The sequence below is a fragment of the Canis lupus genome, chromosome 4 (genome assembly GCF_011100685.1).
Source record: "Canis lupus familiaris isolate Mischka breed German Shepherd chromosome 4, alternate assembly UU_Cfam_GSD_1.0, whole genome shotgun sequence".
NCBI lineage: Eukaryota > Metazoa > Chordata > Mammalia > Carnivora > Canidae > Canis > Canis lupus.
Genome location: NC_049225.1, coordinates 80,093,890 through 80,106,170, shown reverse-complemented (window position 1 = coordinate 80,106,170; position 12,281 = coordinate 80,093,890). Strand labels below are relative to the sequence as shown.

The following is a 12,281-nucleotide window of genomic DNA, read 5'->3' as shown; positions in this document are numbered from 1 at the left end:
ATCACACTACCTATTTTCTCAGCATTTATCAATACCACATTTATCTTATTTATTATTTGTATCACTCCTTTAGAGAGTACCTTCTTGTGATTAGAATCTCCTTGTGTCATATTTACTGCTATAACCTCAGCACCTAGAGAAATGCTGAATGCACAATAAAGGTCGAATAAACATTTGGCATCCATACCTGATTGTGGAACAAATTTACTAAAAAATACAGCTTAAAATAATTTCTATGCTTCATAAATAACATTAACTCTGTTTTACACAGATTATGGATAAACTATCAAATTGTTAACATTCAACACAAATATAACTTTCAAGTTAATTTTTATAAGTGCTATTCATAAGCATGAAACCATTAACACTATTTTTATTTGAACTATTTTTTTTAAAAACAGAGTAAAATTCTTACACAAATAAACCACCTTTATAAGCTCTATTCATTTGAAGGTCAAGAATGCCATTCACTTTATACTCAATAAATTCAACAAGTAAAAGGGAGAAGCCATAAAATGCTAGAAGGGGAAAGTTAAATACCTGGCATTAAAATATGTGATGAAAAAAAAATATGTGATGACATGAGACACTATGAAATTTTATTACCATTGAAAATTTACCAAATGCTACTTATATTTAAAAGACTTTTGTAACTCACTCATGTCTCCAAGATCCAGGTGTAATATACTCATTCCAACTTCAAGCAATAAACCTTATATATCCTATTTATAAGAATAAATATTCTATATTAATTTTAATATGTATAGATTTACAACACAAAATATTTTATTGCATGTTATGTCAACTTAAGGAACCATATGACATATATGAATATGTACATTCGTTCTGTTGTAACTAACTTCTAGGTTTATCCTACCTAATTTCAAGAACAAAGAAATTAGACATCAAATTAAACTCAGTTTCTCACGCTTTTTTATATGGAGAGTCCCAACAATCTTTACCTGAATATAATGAACCTGACCAATAACATTCTTAATAATATAAAAGTAATAACAGAAGCTGCTCTAGGAACAATCATGTTTTCTCATATTATGCTATAATATAAATATGGCTAATATCTTAACACCGGAAGCTCCTAGAGCTCTAAGGCATTAAAAGACTTTCTCAAACTCATATAGTTTGGATGTCTGACCCCAGGACTCTGCTTGCTCCTTCCAGCCATAAAATATTACCTATTTAAACTTTTTGTTTATTGCATTTTGTTTATGAAACAATTTGCACCCAAAAATGAAGGTAACCTACCAACAAAACAGAACAAGTAAATGGAGGTGGGAAGAAGCTGCGTGTCTACTGACATCACCAGCCTCCTGCATTTTTACTCTTATTCCAGAAAAGTAGTATTGTTAAATATTGATATTTTAATTCATGTACTCAAGCACTCAATATCTTTTTGGGGGTGATATGTAAATTCCATGAATATCATGAAAGCTTTAGACTTTTTTTTTTTTTTTTTCCAAAGAACTCACATTAAATAAAAAACATAGGGCAACCTGTGTGGCTCAGCGGTTTAGCACCGCCTTCAGGCCCAGGGTGTGTGATCCTGGGGACCCAGGATGGAGTCCCAAGTCCGGCTCCCTGCATGGAGCCTGCTTCTCCCTCCACCTGTGTCTCTGCCTCTCTCTCTCTCTCTCTCTGTTTCTCATGAATGAATAAATAAAATCTTTTAAAAAATCATAAACATAATGTTCCTATAAAGATTCAGGATAGTTTAAGTCATTTGAGACCTAAACTTTGGGCACCTTTAGGCTAGTGACCATATTTTTAAGACTAAATTTAGCAGAAAAAGTTAAATTGTAAGGTAAACCAGCTGCTGAAGAACTTGGATTCAAGGCTGAAGGAGTATTGATTTTTTTCTAGATGTGATGAGGTATGGGCTAGGGGTAACGGGCTGGGGGTGGGGTTACTTGAGCATATTCTTAATTTACACAATTATCCTTTGTGGAATGCATCAATTGTTAAATTGTTGGCTAAGTGAACAATTAAAAGGTTATTATAAAAATACAGCAAAGAGATACTAAGGTTTTTACAAGAAAAGTACGCCAGGGACTAGACAGGAATAAACCAATGCAGAATATGACAAGGGTTATGTCCTCAGGATTTGGAAACACCTTATAAGAAATAACTACAAATCACATTTTTTTTTTCCTCTGTATGTCTTATGGAATCAGTGAGGAGGTATGATAAAAACATGGTCTTTGATTAATTTGAAAAGTAGCTTTTATTTTATTTTATTATTTTATTTTATTATTTTATTTTAAAAGATTTTATTTATTCATGAGAGAGGCAGAGACACAGGGCAGACAGAGAAGCAGGCTGCATGCAAGGAGCCTGATGTGGGACTTGAACCTGGGAATCCAGGATCACACCTTGAGCAAAGGCAGGCACTCAACCACGGAGCCACCCCGATGTCCCGAAAAGTAGCTTTTAAAAGGGAGTTTTGTCCCAGCTACTCTGTGCTCCCTTTTTCACATTAGGATTTTCTATTTCAACTTTAGAGACAGTATCAAATGAGTTCATTTCACACAGCGTAACGGGAATGGTAGAGCAGTCTATAAAATGTTACGTATTTTAAAATTGAAGTAATGAGGAACATTTATACTTGAATAGCAAGGATGGGATTGACAGAGGGTTTTTTTGGATGAGTTTAATGCTATCAGATAGGGATGGATTAAAGATTCCAAGCTATGTGGACAAGGCTAAGACAAAATAAAAAGTGAAATTACAAGCAGATACATTTGGTCACATATGGCAAGAAGAGAATCTCTAACGAGTGAAGTTATTTGGAAACAACAGTGGTTTGGCTGAGAGGGTCTCCCCAGCACATGTTTTACCAGCACAGAGCCTGGGGACTGAGCAGGTATTCAATAATGAGTACATTTGAGGGTAAGAAAATGAAACAGTCATCCAGTGGATGGATTGATTATTGCAAATAATCTGAAGGCCTTTTTCCTGGTAGTGATGTTTAAAAGACAAGAGCAAAGGTGCATAGAGGACTCTGAATAGGCTGTCCATACTTAGGATACTACATTACTGTACTAACGTTATGAGAAGCATTGCTTCCACCTACGCCTGCAAACTATACGATGGACTGTCACTTCTATTACAGGGAAACGGGGCAAAGATCAGCTTCTTAATGTGAAAAGTTTTATATGCATCAATTTTGAGACTTCTGAGGCCAAGCAGTCAATACCAAAACGATCTGCCAATTAGTCTCTTCACACACATGCCTTATGAAACTTCAGTATGTAAGGATAGCCTTAGGTTTTCAAGCCCCAATTTGTCTCAATAATTTTCCAAAATCCTTATGCAGGGCTGTATTCCCGGACTTACAGTCAAACCTTCTTGTCAGAAGCAGTTAAGTCTCCTTGTTCTATTCATCTCTTCTTAATGAATTGTGATCTTGGTAATACTTCATTCCTTGCAAGACCCACTTCCAGTCAATTAGAAAAGTGAAAGTAAGGAAGAGGTGGAATGGTGAAGAGTGTCTAAAATCATCCATGAATATGTGGACCGATTTTTATTAGCTCCACATCTAAGGAGTTTCTCATGTTGGAAAAGCTACCTTTCTGTTACAGTTCACTGAAGCACCTCCCCAAAAGGCAAGCCACGTTAAGGAAGGTAGGCACTGTACTTAAATAATATATTGTCTTTTGAAGTGGAGGAGGAGTGGGGGTGGGGAATAATGAATGATAAGGGGAAAGAAGCAAAGCAGTAAATGCAGAAACAGAAGCTAAAGTTGCAATAAAGGTAAGAAAACACATGTTAGTTAAAACCAGCAAGAGAAATAAATCATCACAGTTCATTGCGTGGAAAAAAAAAACTGTTTTTTGCAAATCACCATAAATTTGTACTCAGTTTGGTAGAAGGCAGTGGACAATGCACGCTTAAGTTAAAGTGTAAGAGAAAAGATAAAAAGATGGGTGTAAAATCTTTTCCCACATATTATAATTATATTTGAAGGAGAAGATGCATGTTACACTTTGAGCATATAACATGTCAATGAGCTTTTACAAAGAGTAACATATTGGGGTATCATATATGCACATGTAGAGTTATATACGTATTAATATATCATTAGATATATTTCATTAATACATATGCTTAGAACTTCTAAATCACATCCTGGCTACTAAAAATCCCTTCTGTAATCTTAACATATGCTTACTTTCCTATATGCTGAATTGGTTGAAAATATACTTGTAGCAGATTGATTTGTTAATACTTTTAAATTTTTCTTGTAATAGAGAGAATTGAAGAGCAGTTGTCATATGAGTTCTAGATGGGAGAAGCCAAAATGCAAGGAATAAAAGATAATAAAAACATCAAGTAATTACATCTAGAAGAATTATCTAAAATTCCAGTTTTAATAAATTATATATATATCACTGCTAGCTGATAAGACATCTCTTATGGGGAGAAAGCTGTTGTATTGAATATGAATTGAGTTTTATAATTTAAAGTTACTTATATTCTAAAATCTTCTTTCAGACCCATATTTTATACAACAAAATATTGTTTATAAATAGGGATGTGTTTGTACAAACCCATAATCTGGATAAAGTTTTCATTCCAGATAGAATTTCCTCACATTCTTTTCTATGGGTTGTTTACTTAAATTTTTTTTTTTTTTTTTTTTTTTTTTTTTTTTTACAATTTGAGAAGAGTACAATTTATAAATATGGTGAATGGAATAAATGCAAGACATACACATACTGGTAACAATTTTATTCTGAAGTAACATTTTGTTCCTCCCTGAATACACTTAAAACTCAATGTCAGTGTAAGACTTCCATAAACACAATTTAGTCTTGGGTATAATGGAGAAGAATCTCCATGCCCATGTTTAAATAAAGGTTGTGGTCATCCCAAAGGCAATGCTTCATTGGTCAAGCAGCAAGCCCTAAAAGTAGCATAGATCTGGGGAGATGTCAGATATCCATGATGGCATCACCATTAGTAAATTCAGATTGTTGTGTGACTCTACTACTGAGTCTGTGATGGGATCCCACCACTTCCTAGTCTCCATGCTATCATTTGATCTCTATCAGTTTCGGTATTCATCTTTGGATATAACCAATTACAGCTTCAAGTAGTTTCCTGATATAGCTTTAGGTTTTTTTAGCTCTGTCAGAACAATTCTCCTCTTAATTTCTAAACTCACAAAATATTTCCAAAGTTGGAAATTTCTTCTTATTTAAATAGCAATGCATATTTAGCTATTGAAAATGAAATTTGACATGGGTTTCAAGTCCAAAGTAGTGCAGTTGAGACATGTCATACATATCTATATCTCTATGTAACTATAGAGATAAATCTGTAGATATAGACAGTACTGATAGGTCTTCACTTTAATGTGTAAACTAACAGTACAATATTAAAAAAGGATGTTGATTATGGACATTCAGTTTGTATTTACTTATAATAAAACTAGCTATTTCAAACTGGCCAAATTAATTTTAATCATAAAGAAAAATATATTTATTGCAGGTATGATAACATTCTTCATTGTTAATGATTGTATCAGAGATTGCAATTCTAGCTAAGCATAAAAGTCAAATACAATTTGCATACATAATTATACATATTATTATAATAGTGCCTTAATTATGTAATATTTGGAAGAGTAAGTATTGTCAGAAATACAAATCTGAATCTTATGTTAAAAAACATGACAGAATTGAATCTATGTAAAATATCACATCATCTTGATAAACCGGCAAGATTTAGAGGAGAAGAAAAAATATTATCTCTTTTAATAGTTAAACCTAATCTAATCCCTGTTCAGTACATGCATACAGTTGATTTATAATGAGCTAATAGGTTATAACATTAATCTAGAAGGAGTGACCGTAATACAAACATTTATCCTTGACTGTTGTGGTAAGTATTGCATATATCTTATTAGATACAAAGAAATGATATTTAATCTTAGTATTACATTCTTAATATAAAGCAATTTTGCAATTAAGCAAGCAGTTTACCCAATAATACATATTATTATACACATTATTTTTACATAATAAGTATAACATGCTTATTGATCTAATCTTCAGCTAGGGAAAATTGGCCAAGTAAATACCTTAAAAATCTACCATGTAACTGTGCTTTCTTTGTTTTATATAAAAAAAAATGAAAAATAAGACTTTATTTTCCCATAGTAATAATAATCTAGTTTTTACCAATATGATTTGAGATAGCATTATAATTCCGACTTTGCAATACTTTTCCTCACATCATGAGAGTGGGTAGAGGTTATATTTTATGAGGTCTTCAAAAGTTATGGACATTCAATGGAGAACAATTATTTCTGGTTATAGTTTTAAAAAATGATATTCCCTATTCAAAAACTTATCCAAATCAACCATAACACATGGACTATAATTGATTTAACTTTTTCTAAAATTAAAAAAATATATAATTGCTATTTTATCACTTCTTCATTATATCAGATCTCTTATGGCTTGACAAAAGAGCTTTTTAGTGTATGATGTCACACCATTTTCACAACTTAAAACTATAATTGATTTATACATTGAAATAATTGTTTCTCCTTTCTGTTTTCCATACATTTTTAAGTCTACACACACATAAACATATAAGCATACCTGCCCATGGAGATACCTAATATACAGGTACACAGAATTATGGAAGGGAACACAGAGATAGATGCAGATATATATAAAGACAAGAAGATACAGATGTATAGATGTTACTTTGTAATTTGACCTGTGAGTTTGTGTCCTCAGGTGTTTCACCTGTGAATTAATTACCATTACAATGAAAAAGAGATCTGAATTTCTTGAATTTATGATACAGTCTTTGCTTTGAGGTACTTATAACACACAGAAGTGAATATTTCTTAAATATTCCTGGCGATTACATTAAATTTTTACAGTAACCTGCTTTAGTAGAAAAAAATAGATGATGAAGTAGTTACTTGAGTGTCTGGAAGAAAACTCCCTTTGCAAACTTTCAGGTTCGATGTCCCAGTTTTAAAAGTGGAATATTTCACATGCTGTCTTTTGTCCCAAGAAGTGATTATTGGTGTTTATTTGCTCAGCCTACACATCGTTATATGTGTTGTCATCTCCCTTGTTATACTGGCTTCTGGTGAATATTGTTTCTTGTTTATTATGACTTTCCTAAGATTGGGTTTCAGTAACTATGGGAAAAAGTTCATCATGCATTGGATACTTAATTAGTAATAAAGTATAGTAAGCTTAGCATATTCTAATATAAACTCTGTCAGGTGTATATATTTCTTAAATACATTTAGGAACACATTCATCTTTCAACTCAAAAATCAAATAATAGCTATTAGTCACTGCTGTTTCCACTAGAAGCTGAATAAGTGTTTAAGGTTAAAAAATATAATGAAAAAACCCATGTTCTTCACAACTATAAGGCTAATCTCAAAAAGTGATATGAAAAGCAAGCTTTTACATTTGTACTTATGAAACAATCATACACTCTGGTGTTTCATTGATTAATTCGAAAGACCAAGACTTATCTTGTTCCTGAAGAGACGTAGGGAATACAAGAGCACTCATTTCTCCTGCAATTGATTTATAATTTGGCAAAGTAATGCAAAAGCTCAGAAAAGGAACAAAAAGATAAAGCCCTAAATGTCATTTTAAGAAATTAACAGGTCTTTTCCTTTTCTCCACCTTTCCTCTTAAAAATAAATCTCTTTTTCCCTGTGTGTGTGTGTCTCCCCCCTTCTCTCTGTCTCTGTCTCTCTGTCTCTTTTTTCTTCTACACATGCACACATAAACACAGCAACAAAAACAACACTTTATGAGGTTTCAATTTTCCCTTCATAAGCAGTAGGATCCATTATCATGACTTTTATGTTTTGGGAGGTGTTTCTTGGTAGTGCTAATATAAAATGTCTTGGGTAGGCTCCAGAGACCGTGCTTTTATTCAGGCACTTTGCATTCTTAATGTGGCTATAAGACCATCTCTTACTAGTGCTAAATTTAGGGATAAGTGCATTAACATATTAGGACTGCTATGGAAATGTATAAGTGTATAAAGACACTCTACTCACTGTGCATTTCCTACCATATTTTAATGATAAGCATAATGGTGGTTCCAGGATGAGGAATTCGAAAAGACTTATAAGAGAAAAAACTTTTTCAGAATGTTTAAAACAATCCAGGAGACATTTTCAGTTAACCACTGTGTGTGTGTGTGTGTGTGTGTGTGTGTGTGTGTGTGTGTTTGTACACCTAATATGATTTTCATGATTCAACATTATATATTTTCATGTAACGTTGCCAATTTTTCATATGCAATTTGACGGCTTTGGATATATAACCTCATCTTTCTAAACCTCCATTTACTCATGTAACATCAGAGTTGAAGGTGGTTAAAATCCCTTTTCTAAAGTTCTAGAATTTTATTTAAGCACCTAAATAAGATAATGCCATGAGTATTAAGAAACTTTTCTTGAATATATTTTAAGACACAACTGATTTTTGAAAACAAATATGCAAGAGACAATGAACAAAATTGCGTACTCTTGGGAAACAGGTCTTATGTTCTTCAATGAAAATGATTATAAATTAGCATCAGGTAAAGACAAAGCTAATGAAAACCAATGTCTTTTTGGTCTATTTTACATGCTGTCTTCTTTCTTAAGAAAGCTTAAGTAAAAACTTTAAAAAAGAAAGCTTAATTTCAATTAGGTAGATAATTTAAGAAGTAAAATACCCAATTTGATAATAAAACACCTCACAATAAGCCAAACTACTCTACAGTTAATATTGCCATTGATTTGATATTATATGTATTATGGAATATAAATATAATAGGATATATATATATATATATATATATATATATATACTTTAAGTCATGAGTATAAATATTTAAAATATCACATTGGACATTTTGTAAAGTATCACACTCTGTTTTTTCAAATGTTAGATTTATTTATACTTTAGATTTAAATTTTCATTTGAGGGAACAAAACTAGTCTTAAAGAATATAGCAAACTAATGATCCATTACATTGAGGCATCTGTATTAATGCTAAGTAATTATCTGTCTAGGCTGTTCACTTTCATAAGAACAAATTACAGCCAATGTTTATTCATGACACAGTCACATGTATTCTTTAAATTAACTTTCACCTAAATTTATACTTTCTTGCATACAAGAAATTGCCATATTGCTCCTATATTTTATGCTATATAATTTGAAGCATTGTCCAAAGCATTCTGATTAACTCTACCTATACGTTGTGCAAATATTGTAGAAAATGCGTATCTGCTTCAAAGCACTACTACTATCTAAAGAGAGGTAAACCAGTGGGGAAAAAAAATCTCGAGTTATTGCTTTTTAAATACCATTTGGCAAATGCACCATAGAAGGGACACTCTACTGGCTAAACTTTGTATATACAGTGGTTGCAGGAAAATACCAAATGAAATCTTTCCGTGGAAGGTGACATTCAGAAGGGCTTCTGATCCAACTACAGTTTATCAAGTCAAACAACACAACATTTCAAAACCTAATTGCAAAGGTAACTTTGATATTGTGATCTTGTTACACATAAGCAGTGGCATTAGACATTCTTACTTCAAATATGCAATGAATACAATAATGGTGAATAATTATGCAGAGCATTTCAAAATTGTTTAAAAGCTATCACTTTTAAATGATGGAATAAAGGGAAAAATCATATTTTTAATCTCAGAAAATATGACCTTACACAACTTGCTTTACACAGTCTTACCAAATCTATCTGACTTGAAGTTAGTGAATTACTTTTAAATTGGTACTACTACCTGCTTCCTCTAAAGCATTTTTCTAATCATTATTTCCAGAATTAGATTTGCTCATACCATGCACTTAACCTTACATTTTCTAATTTTTCAAAACAAACAAATACAGATCCGACAGTAGTTTAGCACCTCAGCATACATCTATTGAGGGCATATAATTATTTTGTACTCTTTCTTTGAGAAAACTTCAGGTGAATTCATAATCTGAGGACAAGACCACAAATGTGTGCTTCATGTTATGTCTAAGTTCTCTGCTGTTATATGCTGAAATAGCATGTTATTTCATTTTCTTGATCTCTTAAAAGATTTACCATTCAAACCTGGATTGACCAGATTCATAGTTACACAAATGTATTCTACATGTGGCATAGCATTGCCTAGGCAATGAAGCAGTGTCTGACACTGAAAATAGGATTTGTCCTCCATTGAATGCAGTAGATGTTAAACACATTTCAAGTTGAGAGGAGCAAATGATCAAATTCATTCTTAGTTAGCTAGGACTGAAGATGGGTAACTCTTCTAATTCCATAGATCAAGAGCCAAATGAAGATTTCCTCCTGTCATGCAAAAGTTACCACTTTTTGCTGTCACAAAATCATTTTCTTTTTGCTGCACAGATTACAAAAACATTGTGAAAAAAAAATCTGTATTAGTAATCTCCTAGATCTATAACACAAAATATTAAGTGACATCAAATCCTCAGAAAAGAAAAAAAATTAAAAAAAAAAAAAGAAAAAAAAATCCTCAGAAAAGACCTCCGGTGTCTCCTCAAATCTATAGTCCCCTCCATTCTCATCAAAAGTTGATCACACAAATAAATGAGAACTTAGCTACTACAGGTAATCACTTTTCCTTTAGTGCACCTTTGGTATTCAAACTAGGTTCCCAGAACACACGCTGTTAACAGTATCTAAATGTAAATACTACAGCATACTGACAATCTTGTAGTTCAAATTCATCATGCCTTTTTTGAGCTTAGTGTGCTTAAAAATGTAATTGATGTGAATGGCTACATTGAGTAGGCAAAGAAAAATAAAACAGTGCTCCATGAAATCATTGCTTTTTCCATATCATTTCAAAAAAAAAAAAATGTCAGTTTTGCCTTTGAAGCTCTCCCTCCTGTGGTTTTCATCCAGTCTTTACGACATTAAGATACCTTTGCCTGTGATAATGGAGAGCAATTATAGCCAACAGAGGTACACAGTCAGAATGTTGACTTGAGTAAGAATCACAAATATGTGAAGAAATCTTTGCTGGGTAGCGTGAGCACCCTAACCTTGACAGCCTATGTCCATCTGTACATGTGTTATTCATACTCTTTGTAGATTGTCTTATTTTAATATTAAAAATAAAGAAATCACTTCTTATGAAATTATGAATAAAAACGCCTTTATTTTTGACAGTTCCGACTCAAATTTTGTAAACAAAAGTTATGAGAAAACCAGGCATCCATTTGAATTAATGTAATAATAGTATGCAGGGACACATTAATATGTAATTCAACACCCCCCAAATCAACTAACACAATGCAAAGTTGTTGGGTTTGTTTGTTTGTTTGTTTGTTTTTAGATAAAAATGCTCCAGATGCCAATTTGAGCACTATGAAAAGAGCTCTGGTGAAAGTAAAATATGAAGCAAACACTGCAAGTTTTCTCACCGAGCATCTTACTATCTCATTCAAATACTACAAAATGTATTCTTACCTGCCTCCAAACAGATGATGAGGGAAGGAGCGAGAGGGACAGACACAGAGACAGAGACAGAGAGCGCAAAATAAAGCAAACCGGGAGAAAAGCAGGACTGGCACTGCTTCATTACAAGAAAGCAAACCCTGAATAGCTTCTCCTGTCAGGTGAAGTGAGGAGCATTTACCTTGTTTGGCAGCGGAACTGAGTTGAGCCCAGCTCAGCTCTGGCAATTCCGGTGTCGCTTCTGTCTCATTCCTACTCTTCTCTTTTTATAGCATCTTCACAGCTGAAGCTCCGTGCATCTCAGGGTGCCTCCCTCCCCAGCATCACTTTTAACTCAGGCAGGCAGGAAGCTGGAGCCAGGAAAGTCTCCGTCTGATTGGTTTGCATTCAGCGTTTCTGATTAATAAGAGGCGCCCTGTGGTAGGAAGAGGCGCTGGGGCGCTGCGGGCCCCGGGGCTGGGGGTGCTGGGGGGCGGGGGCCTGGGGGCCTAGGGGTCGGGGGGTCAGGAGTTTGGAGGGGCCGGGGGCTGGGGGTGCTGGGGGGCTGGGGGTGCTAGGGGGCTGGGGGGCCGGGGGGTTGGAGGTGCTGGGATGCTGGGATGCTGGGGGTGCTGGGGAGCGGGGGGCTGGGGGGCGGGGGGGGTCAGGAGATTGGAGGGGCCGCAAGCTGGGGTGCTAGGGGACTGGGGGGCCGGGGGGTTGGAGGTGCTGGGATGCTGAGGATGCTGGGGGGCCGGGGGGGTTGGAGGGGCTGGGGGGTGGAGGGTCGGGGGGCTGGG

General features: G+C 34.3%; 1 protein-coding gene across 1 annotated transcript in view; it reads right to left on the bottom strand.

Annotated features, from left to right (window-relative positions):
- CDH9 (cadherin 9) overlaps window positions 1–11,850 on the bottom strand; it is a 131,179-nt gene extending 119,329 nt beyond the window's left edge. Inside the window, exon 1 of the mRNA XM_038533757.1 lies at window positions 11,684–11,850. The gene's annotated coding sequence lies outside the window, so the exon portion shown is untranslated. The remainder of the gene's footprint in view (window positions 1–11,683) is intronic.
- Between the last annotated feature and the right edge of the window lie 431 nt (window positions 11,851–12,281).